Below are 17,288 nucleotides of genomic sequence, written 5' to 3' on the forward strand. Positions count from 1 at the left end.
ACAGTAAAAAGTCATAGGGTTGATTTCCCAACTTTTATAAACAAAACTTCCCTGGAAATACTATATATCTCTACAATTATATAAAAGAAACTTTACCTATGTGTGTGTATGCGTAAGTTCGTTTCCCATGGATTCCAAAATATCTGGGCCGATATTTATGAAATTTCCCACGAAGATACGTCATATGCTTGGCAGTGTTCTCAGAGAGGTTTTGTATAAGCATGTCTTCGGCAAGTATTGATAATCAATAATCGAAAATATCAGATGTAAGAAGAAACAAGCGATTTTGACCAAAGTTAACATCTTCCACAGCCTAACATCACAAATGAATTTGAGAACTTTTATTACCACACAAGCTGAAAGATCCGACATATAAAACCAACAGTAGGTTCTTTGATATGATAAGGGTGCGTTTGAAATGAACGTTTCTGTTTGAAGCACAATTGAAACATGATACTTCTCCTTTGCATTTTAAACTTTAATTCAAGCCATTACATAAAAAGAAATAAATATTTTTTAAAAAACACCTCTAGGTTCTCTACACTGCAATATAGATTACGGGAGGCATGTGAAGCTTCCTCCCAGTGCACTCCGATGGGTCCCTACATAGAGCAAGCAATTAATTTATTTGATTGCAAACTGGGGGATTTCCCCGATACAATGAGAATAAAAATATGGGAGTGTGAAAATTTTGTTGATCATCATTCAATCCCCGGCAACGTCTAGGCCCCCTGCTAGTATATATATATATATATATATATATATATATATATATATATATATTAATCCTTATTTTCAATAATCAAACGACCGCAAGCTCCTTCTTATGCTATTTGTCAGTGTTTTCTGTTCTTTTTTCTCTATTTTATCATAAGATAAAGCTTCACACATTTTTTCAACTCGAAAGTGAAGTCCTTTAATTTTTTTCATTGCACTTGATAACATATCCTAAAGGAAAATATCTTTAAATACAAAATAAAAATTCAGATGTAAATTTTCAACTTCGATTTTTTTTTCTCTCTTTCAACTTTTCAAGACAAAATATAATTTTGTTTGTGATGAACATAAATATTGAATATTTTTAATGTTTCCTTTATTGCAGGGGTGTTTTGTGAAGTGTAAATATAAGCGAATCCACGGATTCTACACGGGTTCGTATTTTACATGCTTCACATTATTTTATGTCAAGCAAACAGTTCGCACCTTGTCTTTTACGTAAAATTCTACTTTTGCGCATGTGCGTTTTCGCCAGCAAGCGATCAGAAACGAATCAATAAAACAAAGACTTTTTTTACGTATTTACGTGCTGATCTTTCACAGTCGCTTCTTTCGAAGTTTATGACTGGTTGTGATCACCTAGTGGTTGTTGATCTCTGGCCTCCTCTGTTTAGCGAGGCAAACAAGACTACTACTCGTGCATGGAAACATAACAGAGATGCTGATTTTCAAAGGTTTTGTCTAGAGAGAGAGAGAGAGAGAGAGAGAGAGAGAGAGAGAGAGAGAGAGAGAGAGAGAGAGAGAGAGAGAGAGGTTGTTTATGTGATAAGAGACCAATATCTAATTAACTTCTTAACTTGTTTTTCTGACAGTCTTAAGGATAGGAACGAGGAACGCAGAAGGAAAAAATATCGCGGTGGCACTCACTCAGATTATTTCTATATTCTCAAACATATCTTTTCTGTATCGTTCATTATAATTATAGCTAGGACAACAGCATATTCTCTTCATTGTTTTGACTCTCGAGTGTGTATCCGTTAATATCTTATATGCTTTATATAGATCGATGTGGTTCTCGGTTGAATAACTGTGTCTAACTGTGTTGGATATATACTCGAGAGTCCAAACAATGAAACGAATATGCTGTTGTCGTAGCCCTAATGATAAGCGACTAACTAGACACTCTATGTTCCTCCTTGCATGGGTGACGATCTTTCTAGTGCGTTTTGTCAATCGAACTAACTTTTGACCCTTCAATCACGCAACCTCAAGTTTGCCGCAGGAAATCCTGACATCTACATATAATTTTCGCTAATATCTATACTAGTTAACATAATCGCTAATTACTGGCGTTGGATCCCAATATAAAGCAAAAGTCTATCGAACTACTAAATTTTATTTTCTTCCTCCATTAATATTAGACATAATTAATAAACAGATATAAAATTCAAATTAAAGGGAATGCACTAAAACCGAAGTAAAGAACTTATTTTTCAATATTATCGCGTGTATAACGAGCACCGCCATAGACTAAGAAAAGAAAATGAATATAAGAAAAGAGTAGATATCATTTCTATGAAATGATATAAAATTACTGTTTTTTTATTATCTGATATTTTAGTTATTATTACATTGGATTATAAATAAATATCAGCGTGAAGACCTGCTGATACTCAGGATTGTACTTTTTCACTATGCTAATAAAACCATACCACTTTTTTTTATTTTTACTATCCCATCTTTTCTCGTTTCTCGCTTTGATATTGTCAAAAGAAATGAAGTTGGAAAACTCCCCGGATTAGTGTCTTAGACATATGGCTTACATTTCTTAAAATCGGATTTAAGACAGTTCTGTTCTGTTATGTAACAGAGCATCTATGTAAATGCATGCAAAATGACGTCACTGTAAGAAATAAAAAGGAGAGAGAACAGGTTCGTTAGATAGGACAATCACGTTGGAGACGTGGATGACGTTCAAGACAACGTTAGAGACGTGGGCGACGTTACAGCCGTAACAAGAACTCACACGTGGTGGGAGGAAGAGGAAATAAATGTCGTTGTTACAACAAGGAAAAGTCAGTTGAAGTTCTTTCCTATTCTTTGCGACTGAGGCTACAACGTGTTGGGTAAGGTTACACTTTGATGTGGATCGACATAAATATCCGAGACATATAAGATAGCGTAGAGATCGGGAACTACTTTGATTGTCTTCTCCAAAGAATTTTATGCATATCTATAAATATAAAAGCGAAAATGTATGTATGTATGTATGTATGTATGTGTGTATGTATGTGTGTTCGCTTTTCCTGTGTGTCTACAAAATACTTTTTTCAGAGAAGCAATCGCTCGCTTCACAACTTTTAAAAACTTTTTTATATCACATATAAATCGTAATATCTCACAGTTAACAACGGAGCTCGCCTGTCTATTTAATTTGCTCAATTTTGGGAAGATAAATATTCAACATTTGTCGCTCGCCGCATGTGGGTTAGATTTTCCTATAACATCTTGGTGGAGGGGAGCGTTCAGCAGTAAATGAAATCCCGCAGTCAAACTTGACTTCATTAACTCATTAAAACGGGAACCTGCTAAATCCAAGTAATTAAATAAATACAAACGTGTTTCCGTTAGCATGTCGCGGTGGGGCAATGGTTAACGTCGCACGTTTTTTTTTCTTTCACACTTTAATTTACAACTTTGTCTCAAGGGTTCGGGTTCGATCCTCATGCTTACTTTTTTTTAACCCTCCCCCCCACGGAGTTTCCACACACATCTCCAAGCACCCGGGAAATGCTGGGTACCCCTCGCTAGTCATATATAAATTTCTTAAAGTTAAAAAAAAGTTCAGCCTCTTTATGTTAGAAAAGTAATAAATAGACTTTAAAAAACAGTTTATACACATAAGGCTTAATTTCATTTAAAAAATACGATATATTTTAAGTTTTCAGGGAGTTATGCCCGCATAGGCCCCTTACGAGTGCTCTCATTGTCTTCTTGGGTAAAGTGAACATTTTTAGATTTTATGCAAATTCTCTAACATTTTTTTATAAGGAATATGTAAAACTCATACAAATACGCATACACACAACTATTAAGTTTATATATATATATATATATATATATATATATATATATATATATATATATATCTTAGACTACCCGTGACCCGTTGAGACAGATTAGCTATGGAATTAATGTATGAACGTGACACTTGTGACGTAAAGAAAATAGTTTTTTGTGACATAACAGACACATTTCTATGAAAGTATATTAAAATAAAAAAAAATATAGAAAGATTTCTACGAGTCGTTCTGTTTATAATGGTTTATTTTTGAAAAAAAAACAAACTCACAGTCATTGAATTATAAGTGGTTTGCCGTACTTATAGGTAAATGTGCACTGAACAGATACCATAATACTTAAAGTTAAATTCAAATTTTAATATATCTTTTAATTTAAACGCGAAAAATAAAACAATCGAGAAGCTGAAAACGTACACAGTAAAACAATACGTTTTATTGTCGTGTTGATTATCTATTTGTAACGCAAATTAAAAAAACATATTTTCGGGGCCATTTATTTATGTTGGTAATGTAGAAGAAAATGTATGAATGTTTTTTTACGAAAGGTGTATTAAAAAATGGAGAATAAATTAAAAAAGAAGGGAAGGCGATGGTTAAATCGCCATTGTAAAATGCTCTTATGGTTGTCAACGGGTTAAAGTAGATTTATTTGTAAAAAATAATGCGTTAAAATAATTTAAACATAATACGGAAATGAACGATGTAAAAAAATGCAGAAAGTATTAACAATTGTTTATTTAGATAATTTAAACGCGAAAAAAAAAACAATTGGCACGCTGAAAACGTACACAGTAACGTTTTATTGTCGCGTTGATTATTTGTTTATGTAGACATGCGCAACCGGAAGTCGTAAACCGGATGTTGTTTACAACACCCGTTACAATGTCATTTGAGTTTTATAATTATATAGATAGATAAATTCATATACATAGCTAACATTATATAAGCATATTGATATGCATGTATATAAAAGCTTTTTCACTTATATAGATATGCCAGAAACATAAAGCCCTCAACCCACAAATAAAATAGCACATTTTTTTTTTACATAAATCATACAAGAGCCCACATGACTTCCACGTTAATGAAACATGTTATGGTTATTTTTTTATAGTATTATTTGTACATGTGATCGCATCATGTCCCTCTGAAATTTGTGGGCCGAAGAAATTTATGAAGATGTCAAAAATGTTTGTCTTTTATTCTGCCGTTTTTTTTTTAACCAATATTCTCAAAATGATTGAAGTAAAAAAATAAGCAAATATAAAATTCATGAAGACATAAATACATAATTGTTGACACTTCCGTTATTTCTGTGCCAAGTTGTGATTTTTTTTTTCTCCTCTAGTGTTTTGACAGGAGATCACAGTTTTAGATCATAGGCAGATAAAATAATTGAAAATATCTCAAAGAGACTTGCTCAGATTTTCAGGAAATCTGAGGGTTTTTTTCTTTCTTTTTAATACCTTCAGTTATTTTCGATGTATTTTCATCGATTTATTCTAAATCATTCTATCTGCATATTTACATATTATGAAGAACAGCACTTTCCCATTAGCATCATATTTTATTAAACTCTATTTTTCCCCAATATTTTTAAAAGACCTTACTCTAAAGAAGCAATGAGAAGAAAGAAAGGATATATATCCATTTCAAGATTAATAGATTTGCAGTGATTTCCACTTCCAAATAGTAACTGGTGTTTCCAGTTAGTCACTCATCAAATACTAACCAGGCTGAATATTGCTTAACTAAGAGGCAGTCATTTATCTCCATCCAAAAAGCAGTCAAAATAAACCAAGTGGAGAATTGCAACTATTATATAGAAAGAACTTTCTGTGTGTGCGTGTGTGTGTGTGTGTGTGTGAGAGAGAGAGAGACAGACAGACAGATAGACAGAAAGTTCCCTATGGACTCGGAAACAGCTGGGCCTATACGAAATTTCACACGAAGATACTTTATATGTCTGGCAGTCTTTTAAATAGGTTTTGTATCGGAATGTCTTCGATAAGTATCGATAATCGAAAAAATCTGATGAAAGAAGTAGCACGCAATCTTGACCAAATGTAACAGCTTACACAGTCTAACATCACAAGTGCACTAGAGAAGTTTTATTACCACACAAGCAAAAAGGCCCAACCTATAAAATAAATAATTAGGTCATTTGATGTGACAGGGGAGCGTTCGAAATGAATGATTCTATTTAGAGCGCCATTGCACCATGATACTTTATTTTTTCATTTTAAACAAATTCAAGCTATTATCACTGCGCAAACAGAAACGCCGGACATATAAAATCAACAATCGGTTCTTCGATATGATAGGGGCGCGATCGAAATGAATATTTTTGTTTAGAGCACAACTGAAGCATTATACTTGACTTTTGCAGTTTAATCTTTGATTCAACTATTATATATATACAAAATAATTTTATAAAATTAGCAGTAGGTTCTCTACAGTGGAATGTAGACTAAAATGTATTGCGAACTAAGTCACTGCAGGAAGACATATGTGAAGTTTTCTTCCCGGTGTTCCGCGACGGGTCCTTACACTAGAATAGGCAATCAATTGATTTGATTGAAAAATGGACAATTTAACCGATTTCGATGACAATAAAAATATTGGAGTGTGAAACATTCGTTGATCATCATTCAATCCCGAACAAGGTCTGGTCTCCCTGCTAATTAATAATATCCACAAATCTATAGAATATTTCAAACATAAAATCCGAAAGGGTAAGAAGTTAATTGTTTGATGAAAAAGAGGTTATGTCAAGCTTAATTTCTGTATAATAAATTAAAATTATTAAAAAGTTCTCTTTTGGAAGATGGAGCGTAATTAAATTAAATATAAAAAAAACGGATAGTTAAAAAAAAATGAAAAGATTATCTAGGGAGTTAACTTAAAATTTAATTGGATCAGGAACAATGTGGAGTATCAGTTCAAATGCTATATTTCGACTATTTTGTTCTCGATCAGTTGAAGGAGGAATTCTTCTAAATGGAGGTCATTTTTTTTTCCAATCCAGATTGTCCTTTTTTGCAGAGTTAGATTTTCCCATATAATAAACTAACCTTTTTTCTGACTTTGTCCTCGTGAAAGGATACTTAATTCGGTGGTAGAGAAGACACACTCCGGATTGAGTGGTAAATTAAAAAGGAGGTTTACCTCGAAGATTATAACAATATGTCGCCATCCATACCATCCTGATTAAACACATGGCATTTTTGTTTACCATGTTTCATATCGAACGGTGTTTTCTACAAAATTGTATCCTCACTACTTTTAAACGTTTAACTTCGCACAATGATTCAAACTACAACATCCTTCTAGTATTAAATATTTACTGAATTAGAAAGATAAATTAATAGTAAAAAATAACGGAACTTCATCCACAAGGAACATATATCTCCGACGGAAAAGATGATTTACAAAATAAAAAAGAAAAGAAAAAATGTCATAACCTCATAAAGTCTTTTTTATAAGTCGATTTTTTTCTTTAACATTAATAAATAATTTATTTTAGAGAAAAAAAAACGCAAACATCGACATTTGGCTGTCTACTTTCTAATAGTAAAAATTGTTTGATTTATCAATGAAAGTAATTAATTTTGTTAATTCAGTAGCAAAACCCAATTGTCTTAATATAGGATGTATGAATTAGATATATCGATCCATCAAAGTACTGATCAGGATCAAAAGTGTTTTATTTCAATACAGGCACTTTTTTTCGCCTAGAATTACAATCCAGTGACAGGTAAAACTCCAAGGCTTGAGAGTCTAATCTACACTACTATTCATCCATACTGAAAGAGGAGACAGCTTTTCCAAGGGAATTAGAGAAATACCATATAATTTTTCACTCCCAAACTTAGCGCACATGGCATTTCAAAAGTGGTTCTAATTTAAATACTAATATTGCTTAACTTCAGTAATTTGTGTTTTAATGTGATATAACGTAAGAAATGGATGAATTAATAAGACAAACTAGACTATTAAGCCTTGATAGCATCATCATCGTCATCATCATCGTCATCATCATCATCATCATCATCATCATCATCATCATCATCGTCATCATCATCATCATCGTCGTCATCATCATCATCGTCATCATCATCATCATCATCATCAGCACCAGCACCAGCAGCATCGTCATCATTATCGTCGTCATCGTCGTCGTCGTCATCGACATCGTTATCATCATCGTCATCATCATCAGCGTCATCATCATCGTAATCATCATCATCATCATCATCATCATCATCATCATCATCATTATTATCAGCATCATCGTAATCATCACCATAATCATCATCAGCACTAAATTATTATTTAATTGAACGCCTATTTTACATGCTAGATCTTGTTGAACAGTTTATAGAAATTTACTTCCAAACAAAGTGTTTTCCAATCGAGTCTTTATTTCTTTCAAGTTCATCCATATCACATCGTGTCATGTTTCCCTGAGCCATCCCATGTGAACTGATCCTACTACCTCAACTGCTCCACATTTACTCACCTCTGTAATCTTATCTATTCTTTCAATGAGGAAAGTGAAGTGAAGTGGGTATGTAGAGCAGGGAAATTCTAAAATAACACCACTCCATCTCCTAGTATCGTTTCCAGACATGTTGGATTTCTTTCAAGTTATTGGACTTAAGAAATGTCCGACAAAGAGAAGTGATGTTTGAGATTGCTTCATTGTAATGTACTCATCACATGGGTACACTTTCAGAAAGTATACATTACCTCTTAAGACATTCACGTTCTAAAGTTTATTCCGTTATCGGATGTATTGACTGTAATGATACCAACATATCTATGGGATACTAAAATACTAAAATTCTTATCTCAGATATTTAATTTTAGTAATTGTTGTAGCCTGGGAAAAGCCACTAAGGAAAATACGGACACAGAGATGAGTTAGAAAAGGTAAGATATATTGAAACGAAAAGCAGCATATACAAAGAGCAACCGACGAAGTAAGTACCGCCAAAATGGCGGTTTCGAAAGTACACTAACCAGTATTTACATCTCTTCTACCGCAAGAAGATGTGACACAAGGCCGGAAGGTAGGAAAATGGGGCATCGCCCCAAGATGAAAGGCACTCTGACCCTTTCAAAAAAAGTCTGAGTAACCCCTTTAGCATTCCCCGGTAATGACGCCTCAGACAACAAGCGATAATCTTGCCCCTCCTGAAACCCGGGAGGTAAGGTCTGGGAGGCTGAACCTTCTATTGCTACATAGAACAGTTTGCATCAATCTCACAGTAAAGACCATAGAAATGGTCCAGTTTTTGTCGGATCGATTGTCGAGGTCGGAATCTTTACTTACACGAACCACAAAAGTACACTGACCAACAGTCATACCTCTCACTCTATTTCTACAGTTCGGAAGAGGTCATGTTTAGTTTATGGGTGAGTCTCCACAACAATAATCATTTGAATATCTTCATTCAGTCGCCATCTTGAAGGTCCTTCTGTGTGTTGATGGTGTTGTATTTCAGTTAGTTTTAAAAATAATGGTCTATTTTTTCGTTCCAATGTTTTGGAAATATCTAAGGGTGGCCAAGAGAAAAAATTGCTTGGAAAGGTCAGATCAGATAGAATAAAATTGGTGCAATATTAAAGCATAAATGCAAAAACTGTAATCTACGTAAGTAAAAGAAATCGTCTAGGAGTGAATTGACATTGATGTATGAAAATGATGTCTTAATGTTTCTATAAAGCAGAAATGTTGCATCATAAGTTTTTATTGTTTTTAGTATTAGCTGTTTTGTATAGAAAGTAATAGTTTTAATATGCAGTATAGGAAGTAATATTTTAATATGTTTTAGTTTAGACAGCAATACTTTTAATATGCTGTAGCATAGAAAGTAATATTTTTAATATGTTGTAATATAGAAAGTAATACTTTGAATATGTTGTAGTATAGAAAGTAGTACTTTTAAAATGTTATAGTATAAAAAAGTAATACTTTGAATACGTTGTAGTATAGAAAGTAATACTTTTAATATGTGGTAGTATAGAAAGTAGTACTTTTAAAATGTTATAGTATAAAAAAGTAATATTTTGAATATGTTGTAGCATAGAAAGTAATAGTAAACGTGTCTATCGGACTATGCCAATCTTTCTTTATACACATTTTAGTGCGATTCTTACTTACATATTTAAGATAGTTGGCCTCATTTTGGTTGTTGTTATATCGTACATGCCGGTGTTCATAACGTTCATTCCATCAAAGAATAAATTGCCAAAAAGGTTTGCAAATACAACAGCCAAAATAAGAAAAATAAAAGTCTGAAAGATTTAAATGAAAATAATGTCTGATCTTATAAAGAGCATCAAATAATAGTGCATTTTGGTCAAGTAATATACACAGGCAGACAAAAGTACTAATTGTTGTTACATTATAGAGTTCTTTGGTCAGGATAGCTGCGATAATAAATGGACAAGACGAGAGCTAGATAAATACATGCTTTATTTACGAGACGCCATTACATGAAGCACAATAAGAAACTATGGTAAATAACTCTTCTCAACTTCAGAGTTATAAAAAGAGGACACATCTACCCCAACATCTCCCTTCTTTAATTGAGAGTGAACACATCTAATTACTTTACAAAATTTTATTTTTATTTGTTTTTTGTTTTGTTAATTCATAAAAAAATTGATATTGCCTCTCTTTCAATTCCATCATGCCGGTTTATAATATATGAACCTAAATAAAAGAACAAGCTTTAAATGTGAAAATCATCGCAGAGTTCATTCTGACATTGACTAAAAATACAAAACTAATAATGCACAATCGTAGCAGCAAACAGTTCAAATTTCTTAAATCTAAAAAGTCAAATTACCTTCAACAATTTAAAAAAAAAATTCTTAATAATTTGTTCAAGTTAGGGATGGGAAAACCGGATGCCAAAAATTCATTCGCTAACTCAGCTATTCCGACGAAAAGATCTTTTTAAGATCCTGACAGTCCCTTTAAGTGTAATTGTTTGAATCTCTCTTATGCACTTTCTTCACCAGATATATTTGAAAAGTAGTTTTTAATTTTTTTTATTTCTTGAGTCCGGTTTCTCCTATAATTACTGGAATGATAGAGATCTTCCTAAGATTCCAGTTTCTTTTCATGTCATACATATGACCTTGGTATTTCGTTATCTTTTCCTTCTCCGCTCTGTTTAACCCAGAATCATTGGGACACTAAGTTCTACTAAGTTTCTTCTTTTTCCTTCTCGCCCCATTTAGGGTTTATGGTTCCATTTTCTAGGTACATAGCTGTAGGGATTGCATAGTCATGGTTGCAAATCTAACAGTCGACTAACGTCCTCTTACCCTCCAAAGACCAAATTCACTGTGAACAAACAACAGTCAGACTTGAAAACGATACATGCAAACGATTCGATTGTGATTGTTTAATGTTTGTAAGATGCAAAAATGTTGCAAGATACGTTTTCCTTGTTTTAGTTGTTTTGTTGTATAGAAAGTAATCATTTTAATATGTTGTAGTATAGAAAATAATACGTTAAATATGTTGTAGAAGAGAAAGTAATACTTTTAATATGATGTAGTATAGAAAGTAATACTTTTAATATGTTGTAGTATAGAAAGAAATACTTTTAATATGTGGTAGTATAGCAAGTAATACTTTTAATATGTTGTAGTATAGAATGTAATGCTTTTAATATATTGTAGTATAGAAAATAATACTTTTAATATGTTGTAGTATAGAAAGTAATACTTTTAATATGTTGTAGTATAGAAAATAATACTTTCAATATGTGGTAGTATAGAAAATAATACTTTTAATATGTGGTAGTATAGAAAGTAATACTTTTAATATGTTGTAGTATAGAAAGTAATACTTTTAATATGTTGTAGTATAGAAAGTAATACTTTAAATATATTGTAGCATAGAACGTAATACTTTAATATGTTGTAGTATAGAAAGTAATACATTTAATATGCTATCGTATAGAAAGTAATACTTTTAATATGTTGTCGTATAGAAAGTAATACTTTTAATATGTTGTCGTATAGAAAGTAATACTTTTAATATGTTGTAGTATAGAAAATAATACTTTTAATATGTGGTACTTTGAAAGTAATACTTTTAATATGTTGTAGTATAGAAAGTAATACTTTTAATATGTTGTAGCACAGAAAGTAATGTTTTTAATATGTTGCAGTATAGAAAATAATACATTTAATATGTAATATAGAAAGTAATACTTTTAATATGTTTTAGTATAGAAAATAATACTTACAATATGTGGTAGTATAGAAAATAATACTTTTAATATGTTGTAGTATAGAAAATAATACGTTTAATATGTGGTAGTGTAGAGAGTAATACTTTTAATATGTAGTAGTATAGAAAGTAATACTTTTGATATGTTGTAGCACAGAAAGTAATGCTTTTAATATGTTGCAGTATAGAAAATAATAGATTTAATATGTAATATAGAAAGTAATACTTTTAATATGTTGTAGTATAGAAAATAATACTTACAATATGTGGTAGTATAGAAAGTAATACTTTTAATATGTTGTAGTATAGAAAGTAATACTTTTAGTATGTTGTAGCACAGAAAGTAATTCTTTTAATATGTTGTAGTATAGAAAATAATACATTTAATATGTAGTATAGAAAATAATACATTTAATATGTAGTATAAAAAGTAATACATTTAATATGTAACATAGAAAGTAATACTTTAAATATGCTGTAGTATAGAAAGTAATACTTTTAATATGTAGTATAAAAAAGTATCTTTTAATATGTTGTAGTAAAAAAGAAATACTTTTAATATGTTTTAGTATAGAAAGTAATACTTTTAATATGTTGTAGTATAGAAAATAATACTTTTAATATGTTGTATTATAGAAAGTAATACTTTTAATATGTTGTAGTATAGATAGTAATACTTTTAATATGTTGTAGTATAGAAAATAATACATTTAATATGTTGTAGTATAGAAAGTAATACTTTTAATATGTGGTTGTATATAAAGTAATACTTTTAATATACTGTAGCATAGAACGTAATACTTTTTATATGTTGTCGTATAGAAAGTAATACTTTTAATATGTTGTCGTATAGAAATTAATACTTTTAATATGTTGTAGTATAGAAAATAATACTTTTAATATGTCGTAGTGTAGAAAGTAATACTTTTAATATGTTGTAGTATAAGAAAGTAATACTTTAAATATGTTGCAGTATAGAAAGTAATACTTTTAGTATGTTTTAGTATAGAAAATAATATTTACAATATGTGGTAGTATAGAAAATAATACTTTTAATATGTTGTAGTATAGAAAATAATACTTACAATATGTGGTAGTATAGAAAGTAATACTTTTAATATGTTGTAGTATAGAAAGTAATACTTTTAATATGTTGTAGCACAGAAAGTAATGCTTTTAATATGTTGTAGTATAGAAAATAATACATTTAATATGTAGTATAGAAAATAATACATTTAATATGTAGTATAAAAAGTAATACATTTAATATGTAATATAGAAAGTAATACTTTAAATATGCTGTAGTATAGAAAGTAATACTTTTAATATGTAGTATAAAAAGTATCTTTTAATATGTTGTAGTAAAAAAAGAAATGCTTTTAATATGTATTAGTATAGTTAGTAATACTTTTAAGATGTTGTAGTATAGAAAATAATACTTTTAATATGTTGTATTATAGAAAGTAATACTTTTAATATGTTGTAGTATAGAAAGTAATACTTTTAATATGTGGTAGTATAGAAAGTAATACTTTTAATATACTGAAGTATAGAACGTAATACTTTTTATATGTTGTCGTATAGAAAGTAATACTTTTAATATGTTGTCGTATAGAAAGTAATACTTTTAATATGTTGTAGTATAGAAAATAATACTTTTAATATGTCGTAGTGTAGAAAGTAATACTTTTAATATGTTGTAGTATAAGAAATTAATACTTTTAATATGTGGTAGTATAGAAAATAATACTTTTAATATGTCGTAGTATAGAAAATAATACTTACAATATGTTGTAGTATAGAAAGTAATACTTTTAATATGTAGCATAAAAAGTAATACTTTTAATATGTTGTAGGTTAGAAATTAATACTTTTAATATGTTGCAGTATAGAAAATAAAAGATTTAATATGTAATATAGAAAGTAATACTTTTAATATGCTGTAGTATAGAAAGTAATACTTTTAGTATGTAGTATAAAAAACATCTTTTAATATGTTGTAGTAAAAAAAAGAAATGGTTTTAATATGTTGTAGTATAGAAAGTAATACTTTTAATATGTAATATAGAAAGAAATACTTTTAATATGTTGCAGTATGGAAAGTAATAGTAAATGTGTTTATCGTGCTATGCCAATCTTTCTTTATACAAATTTTGGTGCGATTCTTATTTATCTATTTCAAACAGCTGACCTCATTTTGGTTGTTGTTGTTGTTGTTGTTGTTGTTGTTCATTCCATCAAAGTGTAAAATGGCAAACAATAAGAAACTAAGGTAAATAACTCTTCTCAACTTCAGAGTTATAAGAAGGGGACACATCTACTCCAACATCTCCCTTCTTCAATTGAGAGTGAACACATCTAATTACTTTACAAAATTTTTATTTTATTATTTATTTATTTTTGTTAATAGGAGAATATAGAGTATATGTGTCTAAAGGCGTGGGGAACTTTTTAGATCTGGCCTCTGTGGGGCCTTTATACATCCTCAGGATCTTCTTGGATCGGGGGTAGGTCTGCAGAATCGATTGGTTTTTAAATCTGTGGTCGACTGCTTTATATGTGTAGGTGATGCCTGGTCCTCAATCCTGTTCTTTTGGTTAAGGTCTGGTGATGACCTGTTCTTGAATGTGCAAGGTTTTGGAACATTGCTGGTGTGTAGTTCCCTTTGTAATGCAATTTTTTATGATGTGTGTGGTTGGTCAGATCTACCTTCGAGTAACGAGTTTCTTCTATCTGATCTATTCTTTCAGCAAAGGTAACAACTTTCAGACTCAAATATATAAGATCTTGGTACCGCTACAGAATGCCGAATGATTCTAGGCTCCTATCTTCTCATACTGGACATAGACTTTTTGCCCTGCATTTAGAGAAGGGTCTATGTAGTGATACTTCATGCAGCTTTTTATATACTTTCATGGACAAAATGTTGCTATGGTCACTTGTATCGATCTTATTATGGATGTCTACCTGTATTTGTCTGCTGCCAATTTTTAACTTGTCATATGTCTCTGTAGTAGATGATAACTGCTGAACGGTGTGGAAATATATACCTTCATTCAAATCATTAGCATTACTTTCATCTTGTGTCGCCATGTGAATTCTCCTATTTGTGCCACTGTGACTGTGTCATTCTTCTATTTGTTATTATCTCCTGTCTTTGAGCGGCAAACAATGGTAAAATTTCGCCTTTTGGTGCACATTATGCATGATTTCCCTTTTGTTGGACACTCTTCTCGATGGTGTCCATTGCCACAATCTCCACACTGGCTTTTTATTATTCTTAACCTGAATCGCATGCGCACTGCTCTCTTCTACTGGGATGCATATAGCTTCAACTTGCTTGCAAGTTGCTTTCTCTGTCTTTATAATGTGTAGTGCTCTTGCTATAGTGAGACTGTTGCCTTCCTTAGTGAAGAATTTCTACTCTGATATTAAATAAATTAAAGGGATCGCCTATGAGCCTGTCTTCCACCATTTGGTGATATTCACACTGTTTGGTTATTTGACGAAGTCGTTTCAAGAACGAATGTGCCGATTTGTCTGAATTTTGTTTGTACTATAAACCATTGTGTCTTGCTACACGCAAATTCGATCTTTATTTGGCATATTTTCTAAAGTATTTAACGCATGTTTCGATTGTCCTTTCTTCTTCATGCTAAAAAACAAATGTGTTACTTATTTCCTGTTCCTCCACGCTGGCCCATAATAAAAGATATCTAAGCGTAACGCTGTCATCAAAGTCACGTATTGAACCTTCAAAATGGAGTTTGACTTGCCGAATCAATCTGTCCATTTATTATTTATATTACTTAATCTTAGTATATTTTATGATATAAAGATAAGTATCTTACCTTTTTGGATAATGCTTAATCCTCGTGGAGCAAAAACAAATGTCACGGCTAATTCATTATTGCAATTCGTTTCATTTTCGGTATGTGTCCTTATAATCCCACTTCTTACACCAGGTTATCAGGTTCTTCGGTCAAGAATGCTGTGATAATAAACGGACAAGACAAGAGTTAGGTAAACATGGGCTTTATTTAGAAAAGGCCATTACATGAAGAACAATAACAACTAAAGGCGATAACTCTTCTCAACTTCAGAGTGATAACAAGGGGGCACAACTGCTACGACAATTCTAGTATCTGTTTGGATAATTCACGTCATTATTTCTGTCTTTAGTCAGTCATGGGGAAAACATTCTAGAGTTCAGCAATTTTAATTTTTGTTTCAAGCCAGAATTACCTTTTGTTGAGGAGCTGGATTTTACCAACATTGAAAGTCTATCTTGTATCTAGCTCTGACCTTGTGGGGAGGCAAATAAATTATGACTAACAGACAAATAAAAATGTTCAATTGGTATACTGTTTACTTACATTTTATTTCATATTAATTATACTTATCTAAAGCAATGTAAATAAAGACTATATATAATATATTAACTTAAATCATCTGAAATTGCATTTGAAAGAATCGACATTTGATTGATTAGCGATTTCTTACCTTTTGTACTGACACGCATTTGCACGAATATTATGTATTCTGTTCCAGGTTATTGTATAAAAATACTTGTTCCGGCTCGGAAGATTAGCAAAATGAAAAACATTTTTGCTAATGCTTTATAAAATAAATTTAGCTAGCATTTTAAAAAAAAAGTCATCATCATTGCTCTATCTATTTTATCTATCATATAAAAGATTTCCTTCATTTTAAATAAATATTAATCTATTGATTTCTTAAAATTAGTTGTATGACATAATAGTATGGGAAACTTTTTTTCTTTTACATCAGCTAAATAAATTAATGTTTTAATGAGATGATCCAAGTGGCAGTCGTCAAACTTGGTGTCATTTACATCTTAATGGTAATATAAAATTTGATTTTTAACAAAAATAGTGTATTATTATTTTTCATTCGATTAAAAATTAGAATATATCAAAATTAAAATGCATTTTATTAAATTTTTTTAATATACATATATATATATGTATATATATGCATATATATATGTATATATGTATATATATGCATATATATATATATATATATATATATATATATATATATATATATTAATTCCAGGTTCTCTAATTAAATCACCAATGCAATAACTTAAAAGAAATATTTCATTCTAACATTGACTATATTTCCATCAATTTTTATCTGGGCCCTACCCCAGTCCAAATGCAATGCCGGAGTGATGTTAAGATTTGAAAATACTGAAAGTA

This window comes from Euprymna scolopes, chromosome 22, assembly GCF_053919585.1.
Source record: "Euprymna scolopes isolate OS-2025 chromosome 22, ASM5391958v1, whole genome shotgun sequence".
NCBI lineage: Eukaryota > Metazoa > Mollusca > Cephalopoda > Sepiida > Sepiolidae > Euprymna > Euprymna scolopes.